The sequence below is a fragment of the Nilaparvata lugens genome, chromosome X (genome assembly GCF_014356525.2).
Source record: "Nilaparvata lugens isolate BPH chromosome X, ASM1435652v1, whole genome shotgun sequence".
In the NCBI taxonomy this organism is placed as follows: domain Eukaryota; kingdom Metazoa; phylum Arthropoda; class Insecta; order Hemiptera; family Delphacidae; genus Nilaparvata; species Nilaparvata lugens.
Window position 1 is genome coordinate 11,956,949 of NC_052518.1, and position 26,563 is coordinate 11,983,511.

General features: G+C 33.5%; 1 protein-coding gene across 4 annotated transcripts in view; it reads left to right on the forward strand.

The window, feature by feature from the left end:
• Nucleotides 1-26,563, forward strand: part of LOC111043351 (plasma membrane calcium-transporting ATPase 2) — a 406,771-nt gene that overhangs the window by 49,476 nt on the left and 330,732 nt on the right. For 3 of the 4 annotated variants that reach the window (XM_039442413.1, XM_039442410.1, XM_039442414.1), the window contains exon 3: nt 12,906-12,953. The exons of the other annotated variant lie outside the window; for it this stretch is intronic. The gene's annotated coding sequence lies outside the window, so the exon portion shown is untranslated. The remainder of the gene's footprint in view (nt 1-12,905; nt 12,954-26,563) is intronic. 4 annotated transcript variants of the gene reach the window in all.

Here is a 26,563-nt window from a genome sequence, read left to right on the forward strand (position 1 = left end):
ACTAGAAAAAGCTTCTTCAGCTTTTACTCAAACTCTAGCACTTTATTCTCCCCGATCGATGGAGTGAACATCGGATTGAATGAAAACATCGGTTCAACTTGAGATTGAAGTTGAAAAATCTGTACCACTTTATTCCCAAGTTATCCTTTCAACTATCCGGTTCATTGTTAACCACTTATCACTGATAGAATAAAGGAAGTAGTATTTCAATTAAGTATTATCGACGTCTTTGAATGAAGGAATGAACATCTTGTATAGTAGTGAAGGATGTTTTAGATGCTTATACACTTTATTAACTGCTAGTATCAACCGTTTCCAAAATGAAATCAACTTTTTGTACAGCAGTAAAAATCCTGATATGGAAGTAGATGTTAGTATGAAAAAGAAACGATTTGACATTGTCATTTGAGTGAATTGACTTGATAGAGTTTAGCACCCAGAACTTATTTCTTCATTCGTAATTAAGTGATAGAGAGGACATCACTGTCCAAACTTCGCTACGTCTTAAAATAGAAGCGTCATTATATTCTAAGTGGTTTCACAACCACTAGCTATATTATATTATATTATATTATATTATCACTAATATAAGTCATTCTATGTAATCACAATGTTGTCAATGCTGTAGGAATTTTCATGTTGTCTTTCAAATGTCTTTCATGTTGTCTGTTTTTGTTGTCTTTATGTTTGATACATTTTCTCTAAGTTCATACGTACACTTGTACTTATACGAGTAAGTGGTTGTGACAATATATTTAGTCATTCTATTTAATCACAATGTTGTTAATGCTGTAAAAATTTTCATGTTGTCTTTCAAATGTCTTTCATGTTGTCTGTTTTTGTTGTTTTTCATGTTTGATACATTTTCTCCAAGTTCATACGTACACTTGTTACGTACACTCATACTCTTCATTCTTCGTGGTGAAGTTGAATAGAAAACTGTTTTGCTGATAAGCAAGTTTTAGGTGAAGAATGAGCTGATTGATAAGTAAGTGGCTACATTATATATCCTTCTTTGATGTCCTCCATCGCCATTATTTGCTGGGGAATAATTTTGGCTGCACGGAATCATTATTTGTCGGACCGAATTCGTGTTTAATCGAAGTTTACATTTGATTGTGAGAGGCTTTCAGCTAGCGTTCTCCAAACAGAGACGACCCTGGCAAATAGGTCTTCAGCTTTGATCTGTGTTTGCTTACTTTAGTGATGTCTGTGTACATTTCTGACTATTGTCTCGACTTTTATTATTGTACACAGTGCCATTAGCGTAGTCTACGGCTGGCATCTATAAATAGCGTAGCCTACGTGATAGAGGGGCAACGCTTCTTCTTTCTGCTTATCTCTCAACCAAATACCTTATCTTTGCAAGTCTTTCTAATTTCAAATTTAGAGTTCCTATTCTCGAAAAAAGTGTACAATACCGACTGACCGGTGAGAGGCGGTTTATACCGGTGCGACGTCTCTCTTACTTGATATCAGCAGCTGATATCAAAGGTACTCCACTATTGCTGGCGACTGAAAAATTCCACAAACCGCTGTTAATAGAATTTCTCTTCTCAACCCACCTACATTACCTTCTCCAAAATAATACAATTTTCTCCGTGAAAAAGAATGAACATGAAATCAAGAATTACATTTCAAATTTTGTAGGGTATCCAATGAAAAAAGAAACAAAATTTGAAATGTAATTCATGATTTAATTGATTCTTGTAAGTCTTTCTGATATTGTAATAGTGATTTTTGGAGGAAGTACTAATTTCCATACCTGTGAAACACTATTAAATTAATTAATAATACAATGATACAAATTTTGTAGGGTATCCAATGAAAAGAGAAACAAAATTTGTATCATTGTATTATCAATTAATTTAATAATGTTTCACAGGTATGGAAATTAGTACTTCCTCCAAAATTCACTATTACAATATCAAAAAGACTGGAAGATTTCAGATCATCTCATCTCACTACTCATTCACAAGTGAATTGATATCATTTTTCTGCAGTCTCTCATCCACATGCTCACTTGTGGCAATCATTGAGCGAAACTGTTAAACTGTGAACTGTTATGAGATGGAAAACTGAAGGATTATGAAGATGAGATTCGAGTTTTCATGATAATATAATTCATATCTCTACTTATATCTCTAATGATGATGTTCCAAGATCTATGTATCAATTTCATTATAATACAAAAACGTCATTCATATTCTCTACATACAATGATGATGTTCCAAGATCTATGTATCAATTTCATTATAATACAAAAATGTCATTCATATCTCTACATACAATGATGATGTTCCAAGATCTATGTATCAATTTCATTATAATACAAAAACTTCATTCATATTCTCTACATACAATGATGATGTTCCAAGATCTATGAATCAATTTCATTATAATACAAAAATGTCATTCATATCTCTACATACAATGATGATGTTCCAAGATCCATGTATCAATTTCATTATAATACAAAAATGTCATTCATATCTCTACATACAATGATGATGTTCCAAGATCCATGTATCAATTTCTTTAGAATACAAAAATGTCATTAATATTCTCTACATACAATGATGATGCTTCAAGATTTATGTATCAAAATTTGTGTTTGTGCTATGTAAATTCATCAATATGAGTTCATTCTTGGAAGGAGATATATATCTTAATTTTCAATAGATATATATATATATATATATCTTTATATATAAAGAGAGATATATATCTTAACTTATATGTGTTTGAATTAACGTATTCAAGAGATTGTTTAGTTCCCAATCGTTTGTAGACAAAAAGATGTGTTACAACAAAGATGTCTTAATATTCAAGAACTTGGATTTTTCCAACATAAAACAACGAACTTTCAACTATTCATGAGTCATTATTGGAAAGATATAATTATTATCTTACTGATAAAGAACCTAAATGTGTTTTAGCAGATATATTATAGAACTTATACTTTTGAGTGTTTTATCATACAACGATAAAGTTTATATATCTCTGATAACTTACTCTCTGAGTAAGAGTATCATAGGATATTGTTTTCATCAATACGATCTATCAAGTCCTGAAATATAGCCTACATATCTTATAGCCTACCTTATAGCCATATATATATATACATAGCTATATATACCTTATAACCATACCTTATAGCCTACATAATATTATAGTATAACATTGTATACTATAGTCCCATAGTCTATAGTCCTAGAGTCCTATAGTCCTATACTACAGTATCTATCAAGTCCGCACCATTTCTTATAGATGTAGAAGGGAAAGCAAGTGATGTGAATGAGAGACGAGTTATTGGAGCACTAACAGTGGGTCATGAACCCCCTTATTGACTCTGAGTGAAAGGAGGGATTACGTATTCTGAGAATTGCGTCTCCCTTGCTGGAGCAAATATCGGTCAAAACCACTCGGTCTGTAACGATCGAGTGCAATTGTCAGGTGATGAGAGATCGACTACCCACGTTCTGTGAAGATAGGTTAGGACTTCTCATTCCAGAATCTCACGCTTACAAGAAACGTGAGTATCGTTCTTTAGAACTCTTCATCACCACCAACGGATTGAAATCATCGTGGAAGATTGTCAGGTGATGAGACACCCACGTTCTGTGAAGACAGGTTAGGACTTTTCATTCCTTCCAGAGTTCCTCACTTACGAGATCCGTGGAAAGCGTTCTTTTATATCCATGACTACCACCAACGGATTGAAATTATCGTGAAAGATTGTCAGGATATGATTAGGACTACCCACGTTTTGTGAAGATAGGTTAGGACTTTTCATTCCTTCCAGAGTTCCACGTTTACGAGAACCGTGAGGATCGTTCTTTGGAACAATCGATCACCACCAACAGTTTGAAATCATTGTGAAAGATTGTCTGGTGATGAGAGATCGGCTACCCACGTTTTGTGAAGACAGGTTAGGACTTTTTATTCCTCCCAGAATCTCACGTTTACGAGAATCGTAGGGATCGTTCCTTGGAAATCTTGATCACTACTTACAGTTCAAGATCATCATGGAAGATTGTCAGGTGATGAGGGAAGGACTTCCCACGTGTCGTGGAGATAGGTTAGGACTTTTCATTTTTGATTTTCATCTCACATTTACGAGAACCGTTGGGATCGTTCCTTGGAAATCTTGATCACTACTTACAGTTCAAGATCATCATTAAAGATTGTCAGGTGATGAGGGAAGGACTTCCCACGTGTTGTGGAGATAGGTTAGGACTTTTCATTTTTGATTTTGATCTCACATTTACGAGAATCGTAGGGATCGTTCCTTGGAAATCTTGATCACTACTTACAGTTCAAGATCATCATGAAAGATTGTCAGGTGATGAGGGAAGGACTTCCCACGTGTTGTGGAGATAGGTTAGGACTTTTCATTTTTGATTTTCATCTCACATTTACGAGAATCGTAGGGATCGTTCCTTGGAAATCTGATCACCACTTACAGTTCAAGATCATCATGAAGATTGTCAGGTGATGAGGGAAGGACTTCCCACGTGTTGTGGAGATAGGTTAGGACTTTTCATTTTTGATTTTCATCTCACATTTACGAGAATCGTAGGGATCGTTCCTTGGAAATCTTGATCACTACTCACAGTTCAAGATCATCATGGAAGATTGTCAGGTGATGAGGGAAGGACTTCCCACGTGTTGTGGAGATAGGTTAGGACTTTTCATTTTTGATTTTCATCTCACATTTACGAGAATCGTAGGGATCGTTCCTTGGAAATCTTGATCACTACTTACAGTTCAAGATCATCATGAAGGATTGTCAGGTGATGAGGGAAGGACTTCCCACGTGTTGTGGAGATAGGTTAGGACTTTTCATTTTTGATTTTCATCTCACATTTACGAGAATCGTAGGGATCGTTCCTTGGAAATCTTGATCACTACTCACAGTTCAAGATCATCATGGAAGATTGTCAGGTGATGAGGGAAGGACTTCCCACGTGTTGTGGAGATAGGTTAGGACTTTTCATTTTTGATTTTCATCTCACATTTACGAGAATCGTAGGGATCGTTCCTTGGAAATCTTGATCACCACTTACAGTTCAAGATCATCATGAAAGATTGTCAGGTAATGAGGGAAGGACTTCCCACGTGTTGTGGAGATAGGTTAGGACTTTTCATTTTTGATTTTCATCTCACATTTACGAGAATCGTAGGGATCGTTCCTTGAAAATCTTGATCACTACTTACAGTTCAAGATCATCATGAAAGATTGTCAGGTGATGAGGGAAGGACTTCCCACGTGTTGTGGAGATAGGTTAGGACTTTTCATTTTTGATTTTCATCTCACATTTAGGAGAACCGTTGGGATCGTTCTTTGTAACTCGTGATCACTACTTATCAGAGATCGGGATTATTTAGTAGCGGCATCAGAGAAGATTCCCGCTGAGACTATTGCTTGAAAACGAATAATAATTTAAAGAGTGGCGCGCCGCTTAGATATAAGACTCTACTGCGATCAATAGCACGGCCTAGTAGCTACTGCTACGTCACTTGTGACGTCATACCTAGCTTCAGCCAGGCTGCCGCCCGAAACAACCAACTTTCTGTCTTTGTCGTCATTACGACTGTGAAAAGCCAACTTCCCAAATGCTGGTCAAGTCGCCAAAGTACCGCTAAAAATTCCAAAAATGTTTAGAAGTTTGAAAAAAATGTATTAAGAAGGGTTCTGAGAGTCCAGTTTGTCAATGCCCTGATAAAGTTTGAAAAATGTTCAAAAGTTTGTAAAAAAAATTATGAAGAGGTGATCGAAATGTCCAATTTGTCTATGCCCTCGAAAGTTTGGGAAATGTTCAAATGTATGGTAGAAAATCTATATAGAAGCGATCAAGAAGCCAGATTTGTCGTTTACTTTAAAGGTTTTGAAAAACAATTTAGAATTTTTTTAACAAATTGGAAAAAAAGTATGAGGAAGCCATTAGAAAGTTGCGCTATTTCTGGAAAATGGTGATCAACATTTATTATTCATTCTATGCCTGATAACACCACAGATACGATAAACAATATTCTATGTAATAATAATGTTCATTCATAAGATCATTAAAACCTATGGAAGAAATTGAAACCATTAGATTGTATTTGACTATTGTACTTTTTACAGGCAGAACAACGTTCTTTCAAAAAAGGAATCGTCAAATTTGGCTTCTTTATCGCTTCCGAACAGATTTTTTCAACATTTGAGCATTTTTTATACTTTTCAGATCATAGAAAAATTGGAATTTTCGATCGCTTCATCATATTTTTTTCAAAAATCTCCATTTTGCAATTGACCCACTCTTAATATGGAGCATCTTTGGATGATAAAAACATTTTGTGAAGATATTTATGTATTCACAATCACAATCGTACATGAAATAGAATATCAGGAACTACTTTCCCAAAGTCAGCAAAAGATCGGCTTCAGGGAATGAACATAGCTGTACGTTTGCAAGCGTCAATAGTAACTAATCCTTCTAATGAACATAGACGTCAGTGATAAGACAGGAAAACAATCAATCACTACATATATTTGTAATTATATGAGAATTAGTTCATCATAATTTAGTATTTTGTAAATAGATCGTCTTTGGTGAAAAATGAAAGTAGTCTACTCCAACGAGTTCGACTTGACACAGTAGACCCTACTATTTCCACTAGATACCACTCTAGCCTCTCTTTCTACATCTACGTAGATCTCTGTCCACAGTTTTTCCACATATCTGAGAGAAAAAAGCTTATTTTTATAAAAGATAAACATTATTGAAATGTATCGGATCAAATCGTAAAATTTATTGTATGTGCTTATAATATATTTTAATATAAGATTCCTATAAATCTAAATCTAATTCTTATCCAATTTTTATAAGCTTTAATCTTAGCTCACAATTGAACTCCCTATTGTTTAAAATCATAGTTTATGTTTGTAGAAAAATTATTAAATGAATTTCATTGTTGACGTATTGCCGATAATTGTAGAGAGACTTCAGAGATCTAATTTAATCGCCAGATTTAATCAACAAAAACCTATTCGAATCACATCAATGGCGCAACAATGTAATGTACCTAATATCTCATTTCCTTTCGGGTGTATTAATAAGGCTCACCGCATATTGTTATCATGTTTGCCTCACCAAAATATCGGTAGCAGACCAAAGAGAATACAATGTTGTAACATTGTATTCTCTCTGCAACAGACAAGTGAGAACTGATTGCGTAGGCAACAATGTTTGGCGAAGTTGCTGTTATCATCATCACCACCACCATCATCAACATCATCATAATCATCAGCATTCGCTTTGTCGTTAAACGATGAAATCTGATATTGAACAGAATTCAGCTAAATAGGTAGTGGTTCAAGGGTGTGAATAATATTTGCCAGTTATTCGGTGCGATAATGGAAGGCGTTTCACTTAATTGCTTTGAAGCCTAATAATTCAGCAAATTTATCCGTCTCCAATTTAACACATCTCAATTTATATTACAGATAGATTATTGACCGAACCAAGTGAGGTCTAAGATTCAAGCCGACGGTTTCTGCATTTCTCTTTATGATTACATGTTCCGCATCTATGGCGAAACGCGATAATAGATTTTCATGTAATTTGACAGGTATGTTCCTTATTAAATTGCGCGTCGACGTATATACAATTTTTTTTGGAAATTTTGCATTTCAAGAATAATATAAGAGGAAAAAGGAGCCTCCTTCATACGCCAATATTAGAGTGAACATCAGACTATAGAATTATTCATCATAAATCAGCTGTCGAGTGGATTATAAATAGCATGCAATGACGCATGCAATTCAATATCTCAATGTAACTTAGTGAAAAAACAGCTGTTGAGTGGACTATTAATTGCATGCAGTGAGGCATAGTATTTTTTCCTGAATTTTCTCTGCTTTCAACTCGGTAAGCTTTTGATGATAATGTAGTAGCATAGTTGTTTACAAAAATGATCAGCATTCTAATGATAATAATTATAATTGATATCAATAATTATTGTCGATACAACATTTTAAACAGCCATTAGTTGTTTACACACCGATATCTCGCCGACACGTCAGGACAGGACATAATTCACTCTGGTGGAGGCTGTAGTTTTTAACTGCGTGAGGTCCACTGTTCACAGAGCTACTAGTAACTGTTAGTATCACAGATACATCATCAATGTTTTCGAGAATCGTTTACAATACAGACCGGATACTATTTTCAAAATATAGTCTCAGAGATGAGAAAGTTTTGAAAAACCGTTTAAAATCAGGTCTGTAGTTTTATTTTGTCCAATGTCCATTTTTACATTACAGTATCAATAATATTCAAGAATCGTTCACAAATACGACCATGATGCTCAGTTTCCTCGGTTCCAGTAGAGGTACTATACTTACTAAAGGCAGGTCACTGTATTTTTTCCAGTAGATGTACTAGTTACAAGAGGCTGGTTCCTTGAACATGTGACTTGAACCGATTGGACTTAATTTGAAACGATCCCAGGTGGAAGAATTGAGAATTTTTCATCATTGTAATGAAACGATCACAGGTGGAAGAATTGAGAATTTTTCATCATTGTAAACAGTACACTGCATGAATAAAAGTCAAAGTACGATTACGGATGTTTTATGTAGTTTATTGACATAAATTAAAAGTATGTGTCAAAATTGTTCAAGTTTAACACACCACTAACTTGTCCCCAGTGACTTGATAAAATGCTGAGTTTGTGAAAAACAGGCATTATAAATGGATCGCTGCCTTGGGAAAGAAAAGTTTTGAACGGAATCAGTTTTGAAATATTTTTACCTCGACTTGTTTCACGTGATAGAGATTCGTGGAAAATGCAGACAAAGCGGGCCGATTGATCCATTCTCTGCTGCACTGTATGATGTCAGAGAAAACAAAACATCGCAGGAAACATTTCATGCGTAACTTTACGGTGCGTGGGCTCTGCATCACGCTCCATCAACGCAAATAAATCATGAGCTGATTGATTGGAATGCTGACTGCAGTTACTGCTGAGTGGCGCTTCAACATCAATGCTTACCCACAGTTTATTTGAGAGTTTACGTTTACCAATTCATTGGCATTTCAAAGGTTGACATTGATTTGTCTACCACTGAATCTCCTCATGTGTTAACAATTCTCTTTATTCTATGATTGGATAGTAATTGTTCTACTAATGAATTTCCTCATGCGATTACAATATTATTGTGTGATTGACGCAATGTTAATTAACAGGAAATAACTGTGTATTTTATTGAATCTGAAGTTCGGTTTTGTCTGGGCTTTGAAGTGGAGCAAATTTAAAAATAAACTAGTGAACCCCCTCCCCCAGGCTGGAAACCTCACTCAAAATCAAGAGTATAGAATACCCTATCCTCACTTTTTTAGAGAGTATATAAGAATGTAAGAGTGTATAAAGAGTATGAATGTATTTAATGTATCACATTTTGTACTTTCTTGCTCAAAATCGGGGGAATAGAATACTCCATCCTCTCTATGCAGATTTTAGAATTTAAGAGAGTATAAATAGTATGAATATATTAAATTTAATGTATCACATTCTATACTTTCTGATTGAAAGCCGTAGAATGTCTAGAGGAATAGTTCAAGTTGCATTTTTTTATATATTGTATGCATCATATAGAATAATCCAGCTGACAGCTTATTTATTATTTTAAATGATGAAACGCTACAATTTTTCAATTATCTGCGCATACACTTCCACAGCATGACAGTCATTATACCTCAGCATTTTCACATTATATTTTCATTGGACAGTATAACAGTCATTATACTGTGCATAATACAACATATGGAAACTAAAACTTATAACGGGCTGACAAATAATTTCGAATAGTAGTTCTCATTGAATTTCCATCTAGCTGTTTAACCTGTTGTCAATATTTGCAATAGCAGAAGTCTTCGGGGTGATTTATAGCATTTAATTTGGTTTTTCGTTTCATAATAATAATTATTAAAACTTATAATTATCCAACATACTTGACAAGCCAATGACCTCCAAGACACTTGATGTAACAAGTATTTACTCGTAACTTGAAACGAAATAGCTCGTAACAATAAATAATTATAACAAATCTACAAATTCTTTTGATAAAATTGGGAAGCTTTTTTCAGAACGTTCACTTATTGGTTGCTCTTCTTGTGAAACACATCGTTATAGTAATTTAGATCTTTTTCTCTCTCAGATAAGGATATCACTACTTCGTTTTTATCGTCAAATGATAACAATTCTTCCACTTTGCGTCTCATCTCTGAACGTGGAAGAAGAGCATTTTTCCATATTCTCAGAGGGATCATTGATATTGATCAATTTGCTCATAAAAACAGTTTTATTCCTCTTTGAGAGCTTTTCACGAGAAATCATTGCATCTCAAACATGAGTGGGTAGGCCTACACATGTGGAAGGAATATATTGTTATATTTGTGACGAGGGATCAAGAAACGCTTTGCTGGAGTCCCATCAACAAGAGCGATGCAGCTTTCAGCCCTATTTTCCTCCTACGTGCGAAAGCTCTGAAGCGTAAAGTTTTCAAGTATTCAAGGTACCTCAAGATTTCTATATGTCTTTTTCCTCCTCGTTTGAAAAATGTGTTCAGAAAACTTGAGTTCTCTCCAATAAAGATATTAATTTGAGTTTGATCCTCAAGGAGTATTACCTCTGACACGTACAATTCTCATTCAAATTTAATGAATAGAAAGATGGTTTGGAGTTGTCACAATCACAAATCTATAGATATAAGAGACTGGTTTCGATTATTACACCATTCCAATCTCTGGTGAACTACAACTAAACTACAAAACAGCAGAATATAATAAAGTAAAGAGCAAATGATATGTTCAGTAGATGAATATCCTATCAAGATTCCCGTCTACCATTGACCAAGATAAGTCACTCCCACCATTAGCTGTTCATAGAAACGTTTCATATCAACATACAATAGTTTCTGAACTGATAATTTTGAATGTACCTAACACAAAAAATATTGCTATCGATTCTATGTATTCTGTTGCTCTGATGCACTGTACAAGCAGAATAGTTTTAGTTTTCCAAAGATTGATGATAGTGAAGTAACAAATTTTATTATTTCGATATATTTATGGATGATCCAAAAACTCATCTCTGTGAGTTCTATCAGAACAGTTCTAACAATCTGGGAAACGTTTGCATAATCTTGGTTTAAACGGAGTTCATCTTTTCGTTTGAACCCGGTTTGTAACCCGGTTTTGCATTATGATAGATGCGACCTATATCTATATATATCTATATATATATATATATATATATATATATAGATATCTATATCTATATCTATCTGCTATATCTTCAAGTAAACTTAGATCAAATGGGCAGAATTTTTCAATGGGCGGGGTAGGCCCGAGCCTATTGGTGCAAGCTCAATGAGGACGCAGCATTATACAGAGTGTTCCAGAAGTAGTGTCAAACATTTTAGGATATTGTTCCTGGATGATAGGAGACCACAAATGTAGTATTTGAAGTGTCCAAAACTCAGCGGATATCCCTATAGCTGCCATTTTGTTTTTTTTTTCACCTAGGAATTTTTATCTCAAGAACGAAATGTTGTATTGATCTGAAATTTGACATGAATATTTTTGCTATGAAGACTCAACTTTAAAAAATAAAATACAATAAATTTGATGTGAATTTTCAAAATGGCGGTCATTTTAAATTTTTGATTGCAAATTTTACGAAACACGTTCACTTTACAACAAATCTACAATAGACAAATAGTTGGCAAATTTCATCAAGATTTCAAGGATACCTTATTTATTAAGACTGTTCGAAGAATAACAAAGAAATTAATTCTTTTCGTACTGCATGCATAACCACTTGTCATCATTTAAAAATCAATATTAAATTTTCAATTCCAATAATTTATTGTATTTAAGATGAAGCTTTGAAACTCGGTATGGCTCCGTATTGCCATCCAGCTGATTTCTCAATGTTTTTAGGATGATCTTGTCTGTTCATAGTCATGCATGCAGTACGAAAAGAATTAATTTATCTGTTATTCTTCGACAAATCTTAATAAATAAGATATCCTTGAAATCTTGATGAGATTTTTTAAGAGTCTTTATAACATGAATATTCATGCCAAATTTCAGATCAATACAACATTTCGTTCTTGAGATAAAAAATTTCACTTGAGATAAGTGAAAACAAATTGACAGCTATAAGGATAACCGCTGAGTTTTGGATACTTCAAATACGACATTTGTAGTTTCCTATCATCCAGAAACAGCACCCTAAAATGTTCCTCACTACTTCTGAAACACTCTGTATATAAATTGTTCAAATAACGTTCTTAAGCTAGTGATTCTACTAGACTAATGGGTGGTGAGAACCATAGGGTCTAGAGGCGCCAAAAATATAATCCGAACATGTAGATCAGCTTTAAACGTAGGTGGTGTATATGGACCTCAATAAATTCGATTTTCTATAATCTTTTGTGGACTCTCTTGAATAAATGAGAATATTCACATGAACTTCTCTAGAAACTGCAAAAGCTTACATCTTCTAATAACTTAATGCTTATAGGTTCTATTAGATTGAACATAACTTATCATACACATAATGATCATATGTGTTTGTCAAGCTCCGTTCAATCTAAAAGAATCTATGAGGATTAAGTTATTAACATTTTGTTAATAGCTTTGGTGTGAACACGGCTTGAAAATGTTTATTCATTTGCTAAATCAAAATGCTTATGCCTTTCAGATTCGATCATAAAATTTCGATACCCAGAAAAATTCATACCGTATATTATACAAATACTCTACAATCTTACTATTTCAGCAATCAATAAAGATTTGAATATTTATTCTTGTTTTGAAAAATCATCTTATATTCCATTTAATTCATAGGGGCAGTGGCGTGCCTATCAAGGATTTGTCAGGACGGTTAGGAGAAGGGTGAGTTCAACAGTTTTGAAATTCACATATATTTAGATTTCGAAATATATACACCTAAATTTCCAGAATTCAGTAGTTTTCTGAAGAATCGATGCTCATGCTTTTGATCCATTCGTGCTTTATATTAAATATAGGACGAGCTGTTTATATATTGGTTTTCTGATGAGACATTACTTTATAAATCTAACAGTTTACTTAGAAATAGTGGATTGAAACTTGCCCAGGAAGATTCAAACACATTAAATTCTACCCAATCCTCTTCACAATTTGAATTTTGTTTAATCAGCTTTATCACATATTTCCAGTTATTTTATTTGCAATGCAAAATGCAAGTCAATTATTTTCTGACAATATTGTTCAGATAATCTTCAATATAATAGTAACAGATATTCCATATCATGATCAACAATTCATCCAAGTTTATCTTGTATCTTTAATGAGGCAGATAAATATGAGAGAAATGTCCCAGTTCGTCAATGTGAATAAGCAGAAAGCTTCTGAACTACATAGACATACTTGAGAAGACTTTTATCAGATTTTTAAACGTTTTTTTTCGATTTTGAGCTCTGTTCGGTATAAGAAATGTTGACCTCAAATGTGAAAATTCAATCGAAAGATGTGTGTACAGGAGAAAAGAATAATAACGTTACCCGAACCTGTTATTTTAAGTTCAAAATTCCAGAGTATTTTAGGCATGGGCATGGAGAGGAGTTGAACGTATGCCAAGATACAGTACAATGTCAGTCGATTTATGCTTAGAACGGTCATTTCGTAGCCATTGAGCATTTTCAAACATCATTCATTACTATTTTCCGAACTTCCGATAACATATTTAATTATTGCACAGATTTCAAGTTAATTTATGATGACATTTGTCAAAGTGATTTATTTCAACGAGTTTTCTACAGTTTTGAATTTTATTTTATTGTCTGTTAATATGTGTAACTATAGATCACATGACTATTAAAATTGATAAATTGTCTCAAAAAAATAAAAAACAATCGATAAGATAAGCCACGTTCCCTTGATGAAAAACTATTTTGTTCAATGAATCACTCACTTTAAACAAGATTAAAATAACTTTCAAGTTAACGTGAATAATAAATTAGTTTTCAGTTACAAATTCATGAGGTAGTTGAGCTGAAGCATTTATTTTGTTTTCCATGGTTTGATAGGAATTTATCATTAGGAATATTCTAATAGGTGTATTTTTTATCTGATGCCTGAAGATTTGAATATAGAATGTAAAGATTCGATTTTAGATCAGAAAAGTTTTATTTATTCACTCATGCAAATTGCAATACATGCTGACTTCAACTTCCCAAATAAACTAAAAAGTATGTGATGAAGCATTATTAAACAATTTAGAGGAAAAATGCTATTTGAGATGACTGTAATATTGTATATAATAATATGGGCTCTGTTACCAATGATATTTTTCATTAATTAAATCTCTCCCTCGTGTAGGCTACTCAATTTATCACTTTGTGAAGTACGTGGAGATGTACTCATCGATTCATGGAAACACTCCTCAGTCAATAATTAAATTACCAGTGGAATAATGTTGATCCATTTGAATTAAAGCTCCATGCTTACAAAACAATCTCCAATTTTTCATTTAATTTCTACAAATTTAATTAAAACTCCATTAGTCCGTTTATTCAACCTTTTGATGTTTGAACAGAATAATTCAATATTAGACTGAAATGAGGAAAACCAATGTTGATGATGAAGATGATCAAAATAACGAATCCAATCATGGTTTAATTCAATATTAGTTGTCTCTTGATTAACATGCGATAGAGCAGTAATATTGTTTTGATGGTTAGGAAGGGTGGAAATCTGAATGTGGATACTGGTGATCAACGTAGAAGCTATTTCAACGAAAAAAATGACCTATCAATTACCGTACATTTAGAGATTTTAATATATGAACGTCAATTTGATTCTTTGAAATTGTAATTATGAATAAATAATAATATTGAGTGACCTGGCCGGCTCAGGTCTGTTGCCAGAGTTTTCAGGTCGCACCTGATCAATTTCAGAGCCTCTGACATGACCTACGAAACTTTATAGGCATCCGGGACCGACGGTCTAATTTGTCCATCCGAAACACGGAGAAACTATGTAATTATGAAATTCTATCTGTTCTATTCCCTCTATAATTATATTACCCTCAAATCCCTCATATTCAATGAATATTATGAAGGAGAAGTAAATAAATTATTCTAGAATTTCAACAGGCTTATGTTTTTGATAATCGTTTCTTCATGATTGTGACGTGTAGTACGTACATAATAATACATGCACCCACTCACTTATACAGTGATGCTCAAGTATACAAGGAAAAGACTCAGAAATTGTGAGAATCAAAAAAGGAGAGAAATAGTCATTTGAGCTGGATTTGTGTGATGTTTTAGGTTTCAGATGAAGAAAATCAATGGGAGCATGCATTTTTGAATTTTCAAGTATAATAAGGCGAGTTCAATCTATTGGATTTGAAGAACTTGTCCGTGAGAGAGAGAGTTGTCTGCAATGTAGAGCATTACCAGAAATCCCATCTCTGAAAAGGAACATGAAGAGGGAAAATAAATTTAGAAGGTGAAATATCAGAGTTGAACTTGTGCGTCACCTTGGTTTCAATCAGAAAATCAATTGGGATTTCTAAAGTATAGGGTTTCATTCATTACGTTTGCAGCTGAGACTTGATGCTACCTCAATAGGAAAAGTAAGCTCACTGAGGAGAAGTTCCCATTACTGACCTTCCCACAGAATAAAATCATTATACCGGATTGGAAAAATCTCTCACACAGAAGGAAAAACTTGAGTAAATTAAGCTTTGCCGATGTCAAAGATGATCATTAATGAGAACTCTTTGATCGGTTCTGCGGCGTTTTCAATTCTACTTGGATCCTAGTATCGTTCTTATTAGTCAGTATCGAATATTTTGGAATGAAATCCAAAGATAATTTTGAACTCTTAATCAAGAACCGCTAATAACATTATTCTCCTACAAAAGTTGATAGGTCTTCTTCCAAACAGAAAGTATGAAAGGTAGCTTCTAAAGTATTCATGTTGGATTCATTCGATGTTAATTTTCTATGAAGACTGAAAAATCAAATTATGAAAAAATGCCCCACCAATGTTTCATGAATCGTTTGAAGTCAAAGACTCAAATTATCATTCATTTCTCATACGTAGTGAGAAAAATCAGGATTCATTTCTCATACCTTGTGAGAAAATGAAGAGTTCTTTCACAATCATTTGATGGAATAAATTTCTATTTTCATGATGTTGTAAACATTAGTGAAGGTTTAACAATCGAACTCCGTCCACTGGCTTTCCAACACCGTCTAGTTTACTAGCTACTAGCTTTCCAATATCGTACAATTATTGTAGAATTGTACTATTATACAATTGTGGTACTGTACTTAACTCTCGGAAGCGCTAATTGGAGAGCATTCATTATTTCATTCCAATTCTCATCCACTTTCAACCAATTTTGTCGTCTTCCAATGCATCTTCTAATACTCACGTTGATTGATCCGAAGTGGAATCAAATTCATATTACTAAAGATAATGAACAATATCGTAATGTATCATCCATAACATCTCTATATTGTTTAAAATGAGTTCTTAATGTCAATGCTTCTCTCAATATATTGAGATTTCATCAGTTCCCTTTTCAAACGTCGTCATAATATTGTAACATTCTAGTCCTTTCAAGTATTTTTTCAGTCAAGTTTTCAACCAAATACTAGAATTCCCACTCATTATTCTACTTGGTAGGTTCCCCATGAAACTTTAGAAACAGTCGACAAAATAATTCAGTTGTTGAGGTTGATATAATGAAGTTCATTCATTTATATTTACAAGCATTTACTACAAAAATGGTTGAGTAGAAGAAAGGCAAACCTTCAACTATTTCTTCCTAAGATTTAGATTTTAAAACTTTGAATTAAAAATAGAAATATCAGTTGATATAGTTGACAGGAGTCTAAGTTGGGCTTTATAAAAATGGAAATGTCTGCTTGAAAAATTATTGCATTTTTAAATGTTGAAACCCTCTTATCAGATAAGCAAAATTATTCTATGAAGATTAATCAAATCATGGTCGCATTTTATAGCATACGAGCATGTATGTCCCGAGGAGTGGGGGGGGGGGTGAGAGCCCCCTGGCTAGACGAGCGAAGTGAGCCTGTGGGCTAGTATAAAGTATTTGATAGTCTGATACGGACCCCTTATCAAAGAATCTCTATAATGAAGTCTTCGAAAAAACTTTTCCAAAGATCGTTTAAAATGTTTAATAGTCTGGTAAGAGTCTTGGAAATCATCGGCTTTACACAGTGGGAAAAGAGTTGTTAGAAATTTCTCCACAAAGCCACCGGCTCTGAGTACGAAAAGCGGGTCTTATCGTTTCAAAAGATATTTGTGCGCATGCTTAAAAGTTGTGCACGGCCTCCAATTCGGGTCAAGGAAAATCGATAGGTGTTTGCGTCCCCCCACCCCTCATCCAAACACCCACCCTCGCCATGGTCAACACCTATTGTGAGATTCAGTTCATTCTGTCAGCATTAGTTGAATGTATCAGGGGTTTGTGTTGATTGTGTGGAGTACTGTCAGTTTAAAATCAATCTGACTATGGTCGTACTACTACTATTACTAGCTGCTACCCACCCCCACCCTCACACTCCAAATCATCAACTTCTTCCGGCCCAGGACACTCTTCCTCCTCCCCCACACCCGAACCGCACCCCCTTACACATCATCCTCGACCTTTCTACGAAGGAAGGCTTTCCAACTTCCCCTTTTCCATCTTTTTAATCTCCCTCACACCATCTATTCCTGTTACTCCACCAATTTTCTTACCACTATCACTATCCTTTCGCAGCTTCGATTTGTCGTCGTTGATAACTGGGTAAGTGGACGTGTGAAAATTGCCCCACAGCTTTCACTAGGTCAGCATCGTCTCAATGATCTCCCGTCGATTGCGTTTTGTGTGTATTATATCATATCGAAACAGTCTGTAGTCGCTCTTTGAAGCTATATAGATAATGGTAGAATTTATAACTACGTGAATTTCAACAACTCGTTTATGAATCAAATCTACGATATCATAATCGTCGTAATTAAAGTAATTACAAGTCTGTTGATAGCTTTATGTTTATTAATTTCACTAATAACAACGTCATTTTCAAGTGTAATCCCAATGTGGAGATGACATAATCACATTTGGACTTCCTGTAATTTAGCCAACCAAATTCAAAATTTATAATTCTCTTGTTTATTTTGAACTAAAATTCCATAAAACTTGTACACGTGAAATTCTAAGGTTTATTTTTGACTTTGTCATGACCTATGAATTTGGAAGAAAAATAGCACAAGGACTACATTATTATTTTATCCACCAATGTTATTACATTAGTGTAATTTGCATTGTAAATAAATATAATAAATGAATACTCTAAACTAGCTGTTAAACTGTTATCTCATATATTCAATCTTGTTTTTGATTCAGGCCCGGTTGCACAAAAGCCTGTTGAATTTTAATCATGATTACTTTGACACATGAATCAATCACAGAAGGCTATTTTGAAAAGAAGGCTTTTCAAATTGATTTTCGTGGTATTAATCACGGTTAAATTTTAACCGGTTCTTGTTCAACCAGGTTTTTATTTCTCATAGTTTCTATGAGATTTCAAATTTCTATTCTATTCTATTCTATTCTATTCTAGTACAAAAATACCAAAAGATACAAATTGGAAAAAAATAATTTTGGAAAGGATTAACAATTTTTACACTGACAACCAGATTTATGTGCTCCTATTGTAGTACGCTCCCGCATCTAGATTTAATGATTTTTTTAATACTAGTTGGTTATGACCTATGACTGTGATTTATGTCAACTTTAATCATTATAATATGTTTTTATGAATATTGTAATGTTTAAAATGTACACTATCTTTTAGAAATGTAGTGGAACTTCTCCATGATGAGGTGAAAAAGTGATTACACGAATAATGTCAAATCCACATAAATAAGTTTATTTGAAAACAGACTCGAGTTTCAACGTCATACTTGGCGTCTGGAAACTCGAAAACCGAGTCTGGTTTCTAATAAACTTATTTTAGTGGATTTGACAATATTTATGTAATAAAGTTTTCACCTCATCAATATTATAATGTATCATCTTCAAGTCTATATGTATCTTACAATTTCTAGGCATTTGTTGTAAATAATACAATGGCAACTATAAATTCGTTGATGAATGTATACTTCAATCATCACTTGTTCCAGAATTTTCATTCCAAAAATTCAATCACACTTCAAATTAAAATATTTTCATCGAATAATATGCTCGGCCATTCATTGATAAAAAGTTGGCATCCAATTCATTAATTAGGATATTGTACAGTATTTGGGATTCAGCTACAATTTTTTGGACGATAACACCTTGACACAAAAAAATTCATTGGGATCCACTCGCCCCTTTGTCACTTTTTATCCGCTTTGGCAACTTTTTTCGAGTTTCTGATCGAGAGTTTGACTAGCGCATGAGATTTTATCGATTGATTCCCAATCAGAGAGTGCTCTAACTTCCCCATAAAAACGTGAACTGATTGATTACAGTTGAACTTGAAAACTAAGCTCCTGTTCATGACTTTGACACTGAAAACTCATGGCACTTTTTAATTGGTTTCCAATGTTTTCATGCTTTTTCACAAGTAAGTGAGGATTGTGTTCAACTTTGATCATTATTCATGATTCATTACCCACTATAACGAGTCCAAAAGAGTCTAGACAAAGCATTGATAATTGGAGCCAATCATCAGCTACAGCTATCATAAGATTTACTGATTGAGAAAGAAGGTCTTTAACAATTTATCACAATTACCGCAATTATTGCTTGTCAATTTTCATTTGATATTTAGAAGTTTCTTGCTGTAATCGCACTGCAATGACCGTTTATTATGCATATCAGTTTCTGTAATGTCTAACAATTTGGACTCGATAATTACCAATGATTTTTCAACAGCTGTAATTATTGCAAGTAGAGTCTGCAGTTGTAGATGCAAACAGTTCGATATCGGTTTTCCCGGTTGTCCGTTTGAACGTCATTTCCCAACTACTTCAAACGATAATTATACTGCATCTAGAATGCATAAATCCTTGAAATCTTCCGTTTGACGGCTCTATCAATGCTATTTGTAGAAATAGATTACGATACAATTTTTTTAAAAATGAGTGATCTAATCTCGATGGATTTTTAAATCAAAGACGATCAAATGAAAAAATCTTCAAATGAACAAATTGCAGAACAAAAGTTTCTGATTATCTCTTCAATATTCTCGCAAATAGGCACAATAACGACCTGGGCTCTACAGTCTTTCAGTATGTGGCACATGAAATTCTAAGTAGCATTTCCATTAAATTTAGTAATTTAGCATATTGTGAGTAATTTCGTGAGAGATGTGTTGTTATTGAGACTTATAATAATAAATTATTATACACTATAAAACTGAAAATAATAAATGCTAAAAATTATATGATAAAATATCTGTGAGAGTTTGAAAAAGAATCGTTTTTTTTAAAACACTCTGTATTGTATGTGGTAACTGTATCTTTCAGTATGTGGTACATGAAATTCTAAGTAGCATTTCCATAAAATTCAGTAATTTAGCATATTGTGAGTAATTTCGTGAGAGATGTGTTTATATTGGAACTTATAATAATAAAATACTATGAACTATAAAACTGCAATTAATAAATGCTAAAAATTATATAATAAAATATCTGTGAGAGTTTGAAAAAGGGTCGCTTTTTTTAAAACACTCTGTATTGTAATCTGGATGGATAAAGATATCCAAACCAATCAAATTTGTAGTTTTATCTAACTGAGAAGTTTAATCTATAGGCTGTTGAATCCGAAATCTTTGACAAATCTAGTGTCTAATCTGAGGTCATCACTAATTCTACAGTCTTTCCTGAATCTAGAGTTCAATATAAAATGTCAGGATGTTTTAAGTGTTCAATCAGTATGTTTTATGGAGATGAATAAATTTCATGTGATACTATTTTTATGCTTTCAATTGTTGTGAATAAATATTGATATGATGTATTGTGAAAGTGTCTACTGAAGAATCTAAAGTCCTAATGCAATCTAATGAATCGCAGATGTCAAAGCTTGGCTTGACTATCATACCTTAACATTGAATCATAAAAAGTCTTCTCTCATGACATTTACTCCCAATGCAACCAATTACTCAAATGTCTATAAGAAACCACAAGACTGGCTGCATTAATTCAGTCTCACCCAATAGAAGTTGTAACTGTCCTGCCTTAGAGGACTCAAAATCTGTTAAATATTTAGGGGTAATGATTGGCCAGCAATTGAGGTGGGATTGCCAAATTCAATCGTTGTGCAACAAGATCAAGTATTTAACAAACAAATTCTATAAAATAAGTCAACTAAAACTGCCAAATCTTTCTATGATGATCTATTTTGCATACGCTCAATCAGTTCTACAGTATGGAATAAGGGTGTGGGGTGGTGCAGCTAAACAACACATTAATAAAATTTTCAACATACAGAAACACATTATTAAGGTTGCACTAGGCAGGCCAAGGCTGTACCCGACTCAAACTCTTTTTCAGGAAACAAATATTCTCACAATCAAACAGTTATACATAAAGAATCTAATATTGTACATAAATAAAAACAGGAACCTTCTCAACATTCGAATCACACCCTACAACACTCGTCAAACATTTAGAACATCAAACTTACCCAAACTAATTTATAGATTTGTAGGATGCAATTCCCCTATATGTGTGACAAACTGGTAAATACCGTTCTGCAGGACTTTCTCTCATGCTGTTCAATGAATATATTAAAAAAAGGAATCTTCAGATGGATTAAAACGTCTACAGACTTATATGGAGACATAACTTAAGGCATTAGTACAGTAATTTACGTAATATAAGTTGTTCAGCAGTATGGTTCATGTTTTGGGGTATTAGTTTGAGAACATGTACCGTAGGCAAGTTTATTCCTTTAAGAAGGGTAAATGCTGCAGGGAAAAATATTCAGATATTTTTCTCCCAATTAGTATTAGTTTCTTTGATCTGTCGACACTCTAGTGGTCTCTTTTCTCTCTTTTGTTTAACATATTTAATCTTACTATAGTTTTTTCAAACCTTTATTCTTCTTCTTTTGCTTACCGTAGTTGTTATATTTCACCTTTTTTGTAATCTCTTGTTTGTATTTTCCTTAGGCTCACGATCAGACGAAAGTCTTGTGGGTCATTTGATTCTTTTTATATTTTTATGATGTAGGCTATACGAATTTTTTTGTGTTTTTTTCAATTGTTGTCAAAGTGAAAGAGAATCAAAAAATTTATTATTATTATAATCTAATCCACGAATATAAGCAGATAGGATATTCTCATTAAATCACACCACGGTCTAGACTGGAGCAAGTACCCTTTCCACAATCTAAATGTATCGTATCAAATACAGGACGCTCTAAACGGGGTTGCATACGCCAAGGAATATGGGTCAGTAAGTTAGTCCAATAATGATGTTGGCGGCAGGCAGAAGAACGCCTGTAGCAAAATGGATTAAGTGCGTCTCTCCTTCTCTCTCAGTCAGTTCCTTCTTCTCCTATGGGATTACCTGTCCAATGCTGTAAGATTATCAAGGCAAGACCTGCTTTAGAGACCTGAGATGTTTGACAGCCTTATGCGCCGCTATTATATCATTAAATTTGGAACGCTCACTCAAACATCAATATCATTTTGATAAGTGATTTTCGATAAATGAAAAATGTTTTTTATCAACCTTTTTGATATTATAATAAAGAATTTAGTCGTTTTATCCTTCCCTCTCCTGAAATGAAAGAGGTGAAGAAATCGTTTTGATTAAATACAAAAAGTAGTGAAATCCTTCAATCAATCAATCAATTCAGCCTGACGATACAGTATTACATAAGGCTATGTCACAAAATATTTTATAAAATTACAATACATAATGAAATCATAATTATTTGGTCACAATATATAATAAAATCAATAATAATAAATCCTCAAAATGAATAAACACAACAATATCAATCAATAACATTCAATATTTCACCCATAATAAAACTACGTTATAATTAACTACTTCATATAATAGTTAATATTAATAATTTATCCTAGTCTACATGCTCCTATCCTGAACTCTTCTAAAGAGTAGAATGGATTTTCAATAAGCCATTTTCTTGAATGTCTAAGGAATACAGGTAGGGGAAGGGTACGGAAAGAGGTTGGTAGAAGATTGAACAATTTTATCCCTACTACAGGAAATCTCGAAATAGATTTAGTAAGTCTGCATCTAAGTACGTGAAGATATCTTCTTGATACACTTTGTTTCAAGGAGTTGACTGGAAAATCTCAATTATTCATACATTACTCCATTACGAATGACTATAGAACTTCCAGTATGGCTACTTGAGCACAAATCTCTTCTTTCTCAATGCATATGCCATAGTCCAAATATTTTGGCTGTGTCACTCACTCACCAATTCACCATCCCAAACAAGAAAACACAATTTTCAACTCTTCGAATGCATTGGGACATTCACATGAAAATCTAATAATCGACGTCTGTAAAATGACGTTACTGCATTGATGTCAGACTCGTTCATGGGTTATCGTTGCATTGGTTTCGTTGTATCATGTCGTGTTACGCTGGTTAGAATCTATGCAAATGGTTGTTAATATCATCGATATTGATAGAGAAGGGAAACACCATTTTAGAAAATTTGAATGAACTGGGTGTTTCTTGCCGAAAAAACTGAACACACTATTTGGAGTTCACATTAATGCTACAGCTTGGTTATTTCTTTAAAATCTCCAACCACAAGTCATCAGAAAATTTATGAAATTTGGTGATTATAATGCCTACTCGTAACTAATAGAATGCTAAATAATCATGTTCAAGGTTCAAGTAGTTATTAGTATTCAATTCAATCCAATACTTCATTTGTTGTAGTTGCAATATTTAATCGACAATAGTTATACTTAACAATAAAATTATGACATTCTATCAATTAATATAATACACAACTCTATCAAGCAGGCCCACTCTAGAATGTAAACTGAATTCTGAAATAACAAATATTTTCGAGACACACATCATTTTGTTCAGTAATCTAGACCGTGATCTTTGAAATCGGTATTAAATAAAAAGACTAAGAAGTTTTCAAAAACCATAGATTTTATTAAAAGTGGAAAGAGCGGTTTCGGCTGTTACACCATTGTCAATCTCTGATAAACTAAAACTAAATTCTCTAAATTCTATACTCTTGTATTTAGTTTTAGTTTATTAGATATTGACAATGGTGCAACAACCGAAACCGGTTTTTCTAGTTTTAATAAAATCTATGGTTTTTGACAATTTCTTAGTTTTTTATTTAATATTAATAATTTCACCACTATAATATCAACTTCTCAACTACACAAAAAGTGAAATACATATCATTTTCACTACATATTAAGCTATACCATACTTGCAAATGAGTTGTGTAGAACTGATGGAGCACAATAAGTATTTTGCGAATGATACTTGATTCAGAACCATCAATCATAATCAACTGAGGTTTGACGAAGGATCAATCATTCCAAACGAATTTTATCCGGAACGAACATTTCCTCATCGCATCCAAGTCCTGTATGCAAAAACCAATCAAAAAGTGTGTTGATTGCTGTTTTGAACTTGATAAACCTTCTTGAAATTTGAAGTTCCAATCAGTCTTGTCATTCTTGTTGTGACTATCCAAACAGACCAACAGGATTCCGTGCATTGATACCGTCAATTATCATTTCGATACCATCAGTCGGTTTCACAGATCTGACAGATCGTTGTCAATATCAGAATAAAATAAGATGGCCATCTGTAGCTGAAGCATGAAAATCTCAGTTCTTCGAATTACAATTGAAAAGTCTCAACCAGGAAAATATGAAGAATTTCAACTCCTCGTGCTTTCTCGGGAAATCAGTTCACTCGACTTATTTTCAAATAATCTGTGATCGGACAGAATCGAGTTTTCCCTGTTACTCATATATTGAAATTTTTCCGCTAGCTGTCAAGCTGTCTACGTATTCAATATCTCCGTTATTTCCAAACTTCAATCTCGAATAACGTCCATCTGTGTGATTTTGATTCGTATCTGATACAAAACAATGATACAACCAATATGTCTGGATAGGAGTTTTGTAAACATCCACGGAGATTAAATTTAGCGTTCAGTCCAGAAGCTGGATAAAATTGATATCCATATGCTACTTGGAAAATCGTTCATGAAGATTAAATTCAGAGTTTGACTAGACGTTGGATAAAATTGATATTCCTCTACTACTTGGGAAGCTGTACTCGACTGAGACATCATTGTCAGACTAGCCTCGCGGACAAATCTAGAATCCTTGTTCTCAAGTGACACTCATACAGAGGAGAATTTTCATATGATCACACGTGTTTCCACTTCGAACAAAATGTATTTCTGATTTGATATTGTTTTGAAGTGTTTTCTGTCTATCCACCCATGCACAGAAGACAAACAAGTTGAGAGAAAATTTCTAGCCGAAGCTGCTGTTAGAATAAATTCTGTGTTCGCAAATTTATTGACAAGTGGAGATCTCTATGTTTGTTCTCGTTTCATCCACCAGCCAATAACATGCAATGGAGACAGAACATGTCCTTTCCACCATCTGCAAATGAAAATTCGATTTGCAAATATCTTAGCCGTAGTGTCTGTCTTCTATCTCGATGGAACTGTAATATTGCCTGCTAGAATGAGTGTTCAATGTTCATCCTAGCAGAATAATGAAATAATTTTCCCCAACATCTCAAATCATTTGAAACTAATATTCAAATGTGTGCTTTACTGAGAAAATTTGATACAGTTGTTCAAAATTCCTCAAATGTCAGTAGTTCGAAAGCAAATTAACTGACTCCCTCACTTTTTCACTCTGCAGATATATGAAAAATGATTATTTTTTAACTTTTCAAATGAAAAACTTCACTTTCAAAGCCTTTCTAAAGATTGCAGTTTTCGCTGCCAGGTTTATAGCAATTGCAATCTCCCTATGGAAAGAAAAACCTTTATACAAAGAAAACATCTTTAATACTCTACTGTATCTTGAAATGTTTTTAAAGTCTCCATAGTTTTATCAGTTTTCAATAATTTATTTTCAAATACTCTCAACTATTTTCAAAATCATTTTTCCTTCAAAGGAATATTTCTACCATATTTATACGAAAAAACCAGAAAACAATAGCTTCTTTCAAAGCAATAAACTTGATATTGAAAGGGAGAATCCCCTTTGAATGATCTCAGACAACTCGGCAGCTTTATTCTGTTCTCAAGCTCATGTCTATTTCTACATAACAACATAATACTATACTAATATATTATCATCCTTCCAAAACGTTCCTTTCATCTTTCTTGCTAAGCTCTTTGACTGTTTAGACAAAGCATATTATTTTGGATATTGTTATCCACTTCTCTCGAACTCCATCTTCTGTCGGCAATAGAATGTTGGAGATTTTTGTGCTTTCAAGATTTCCTA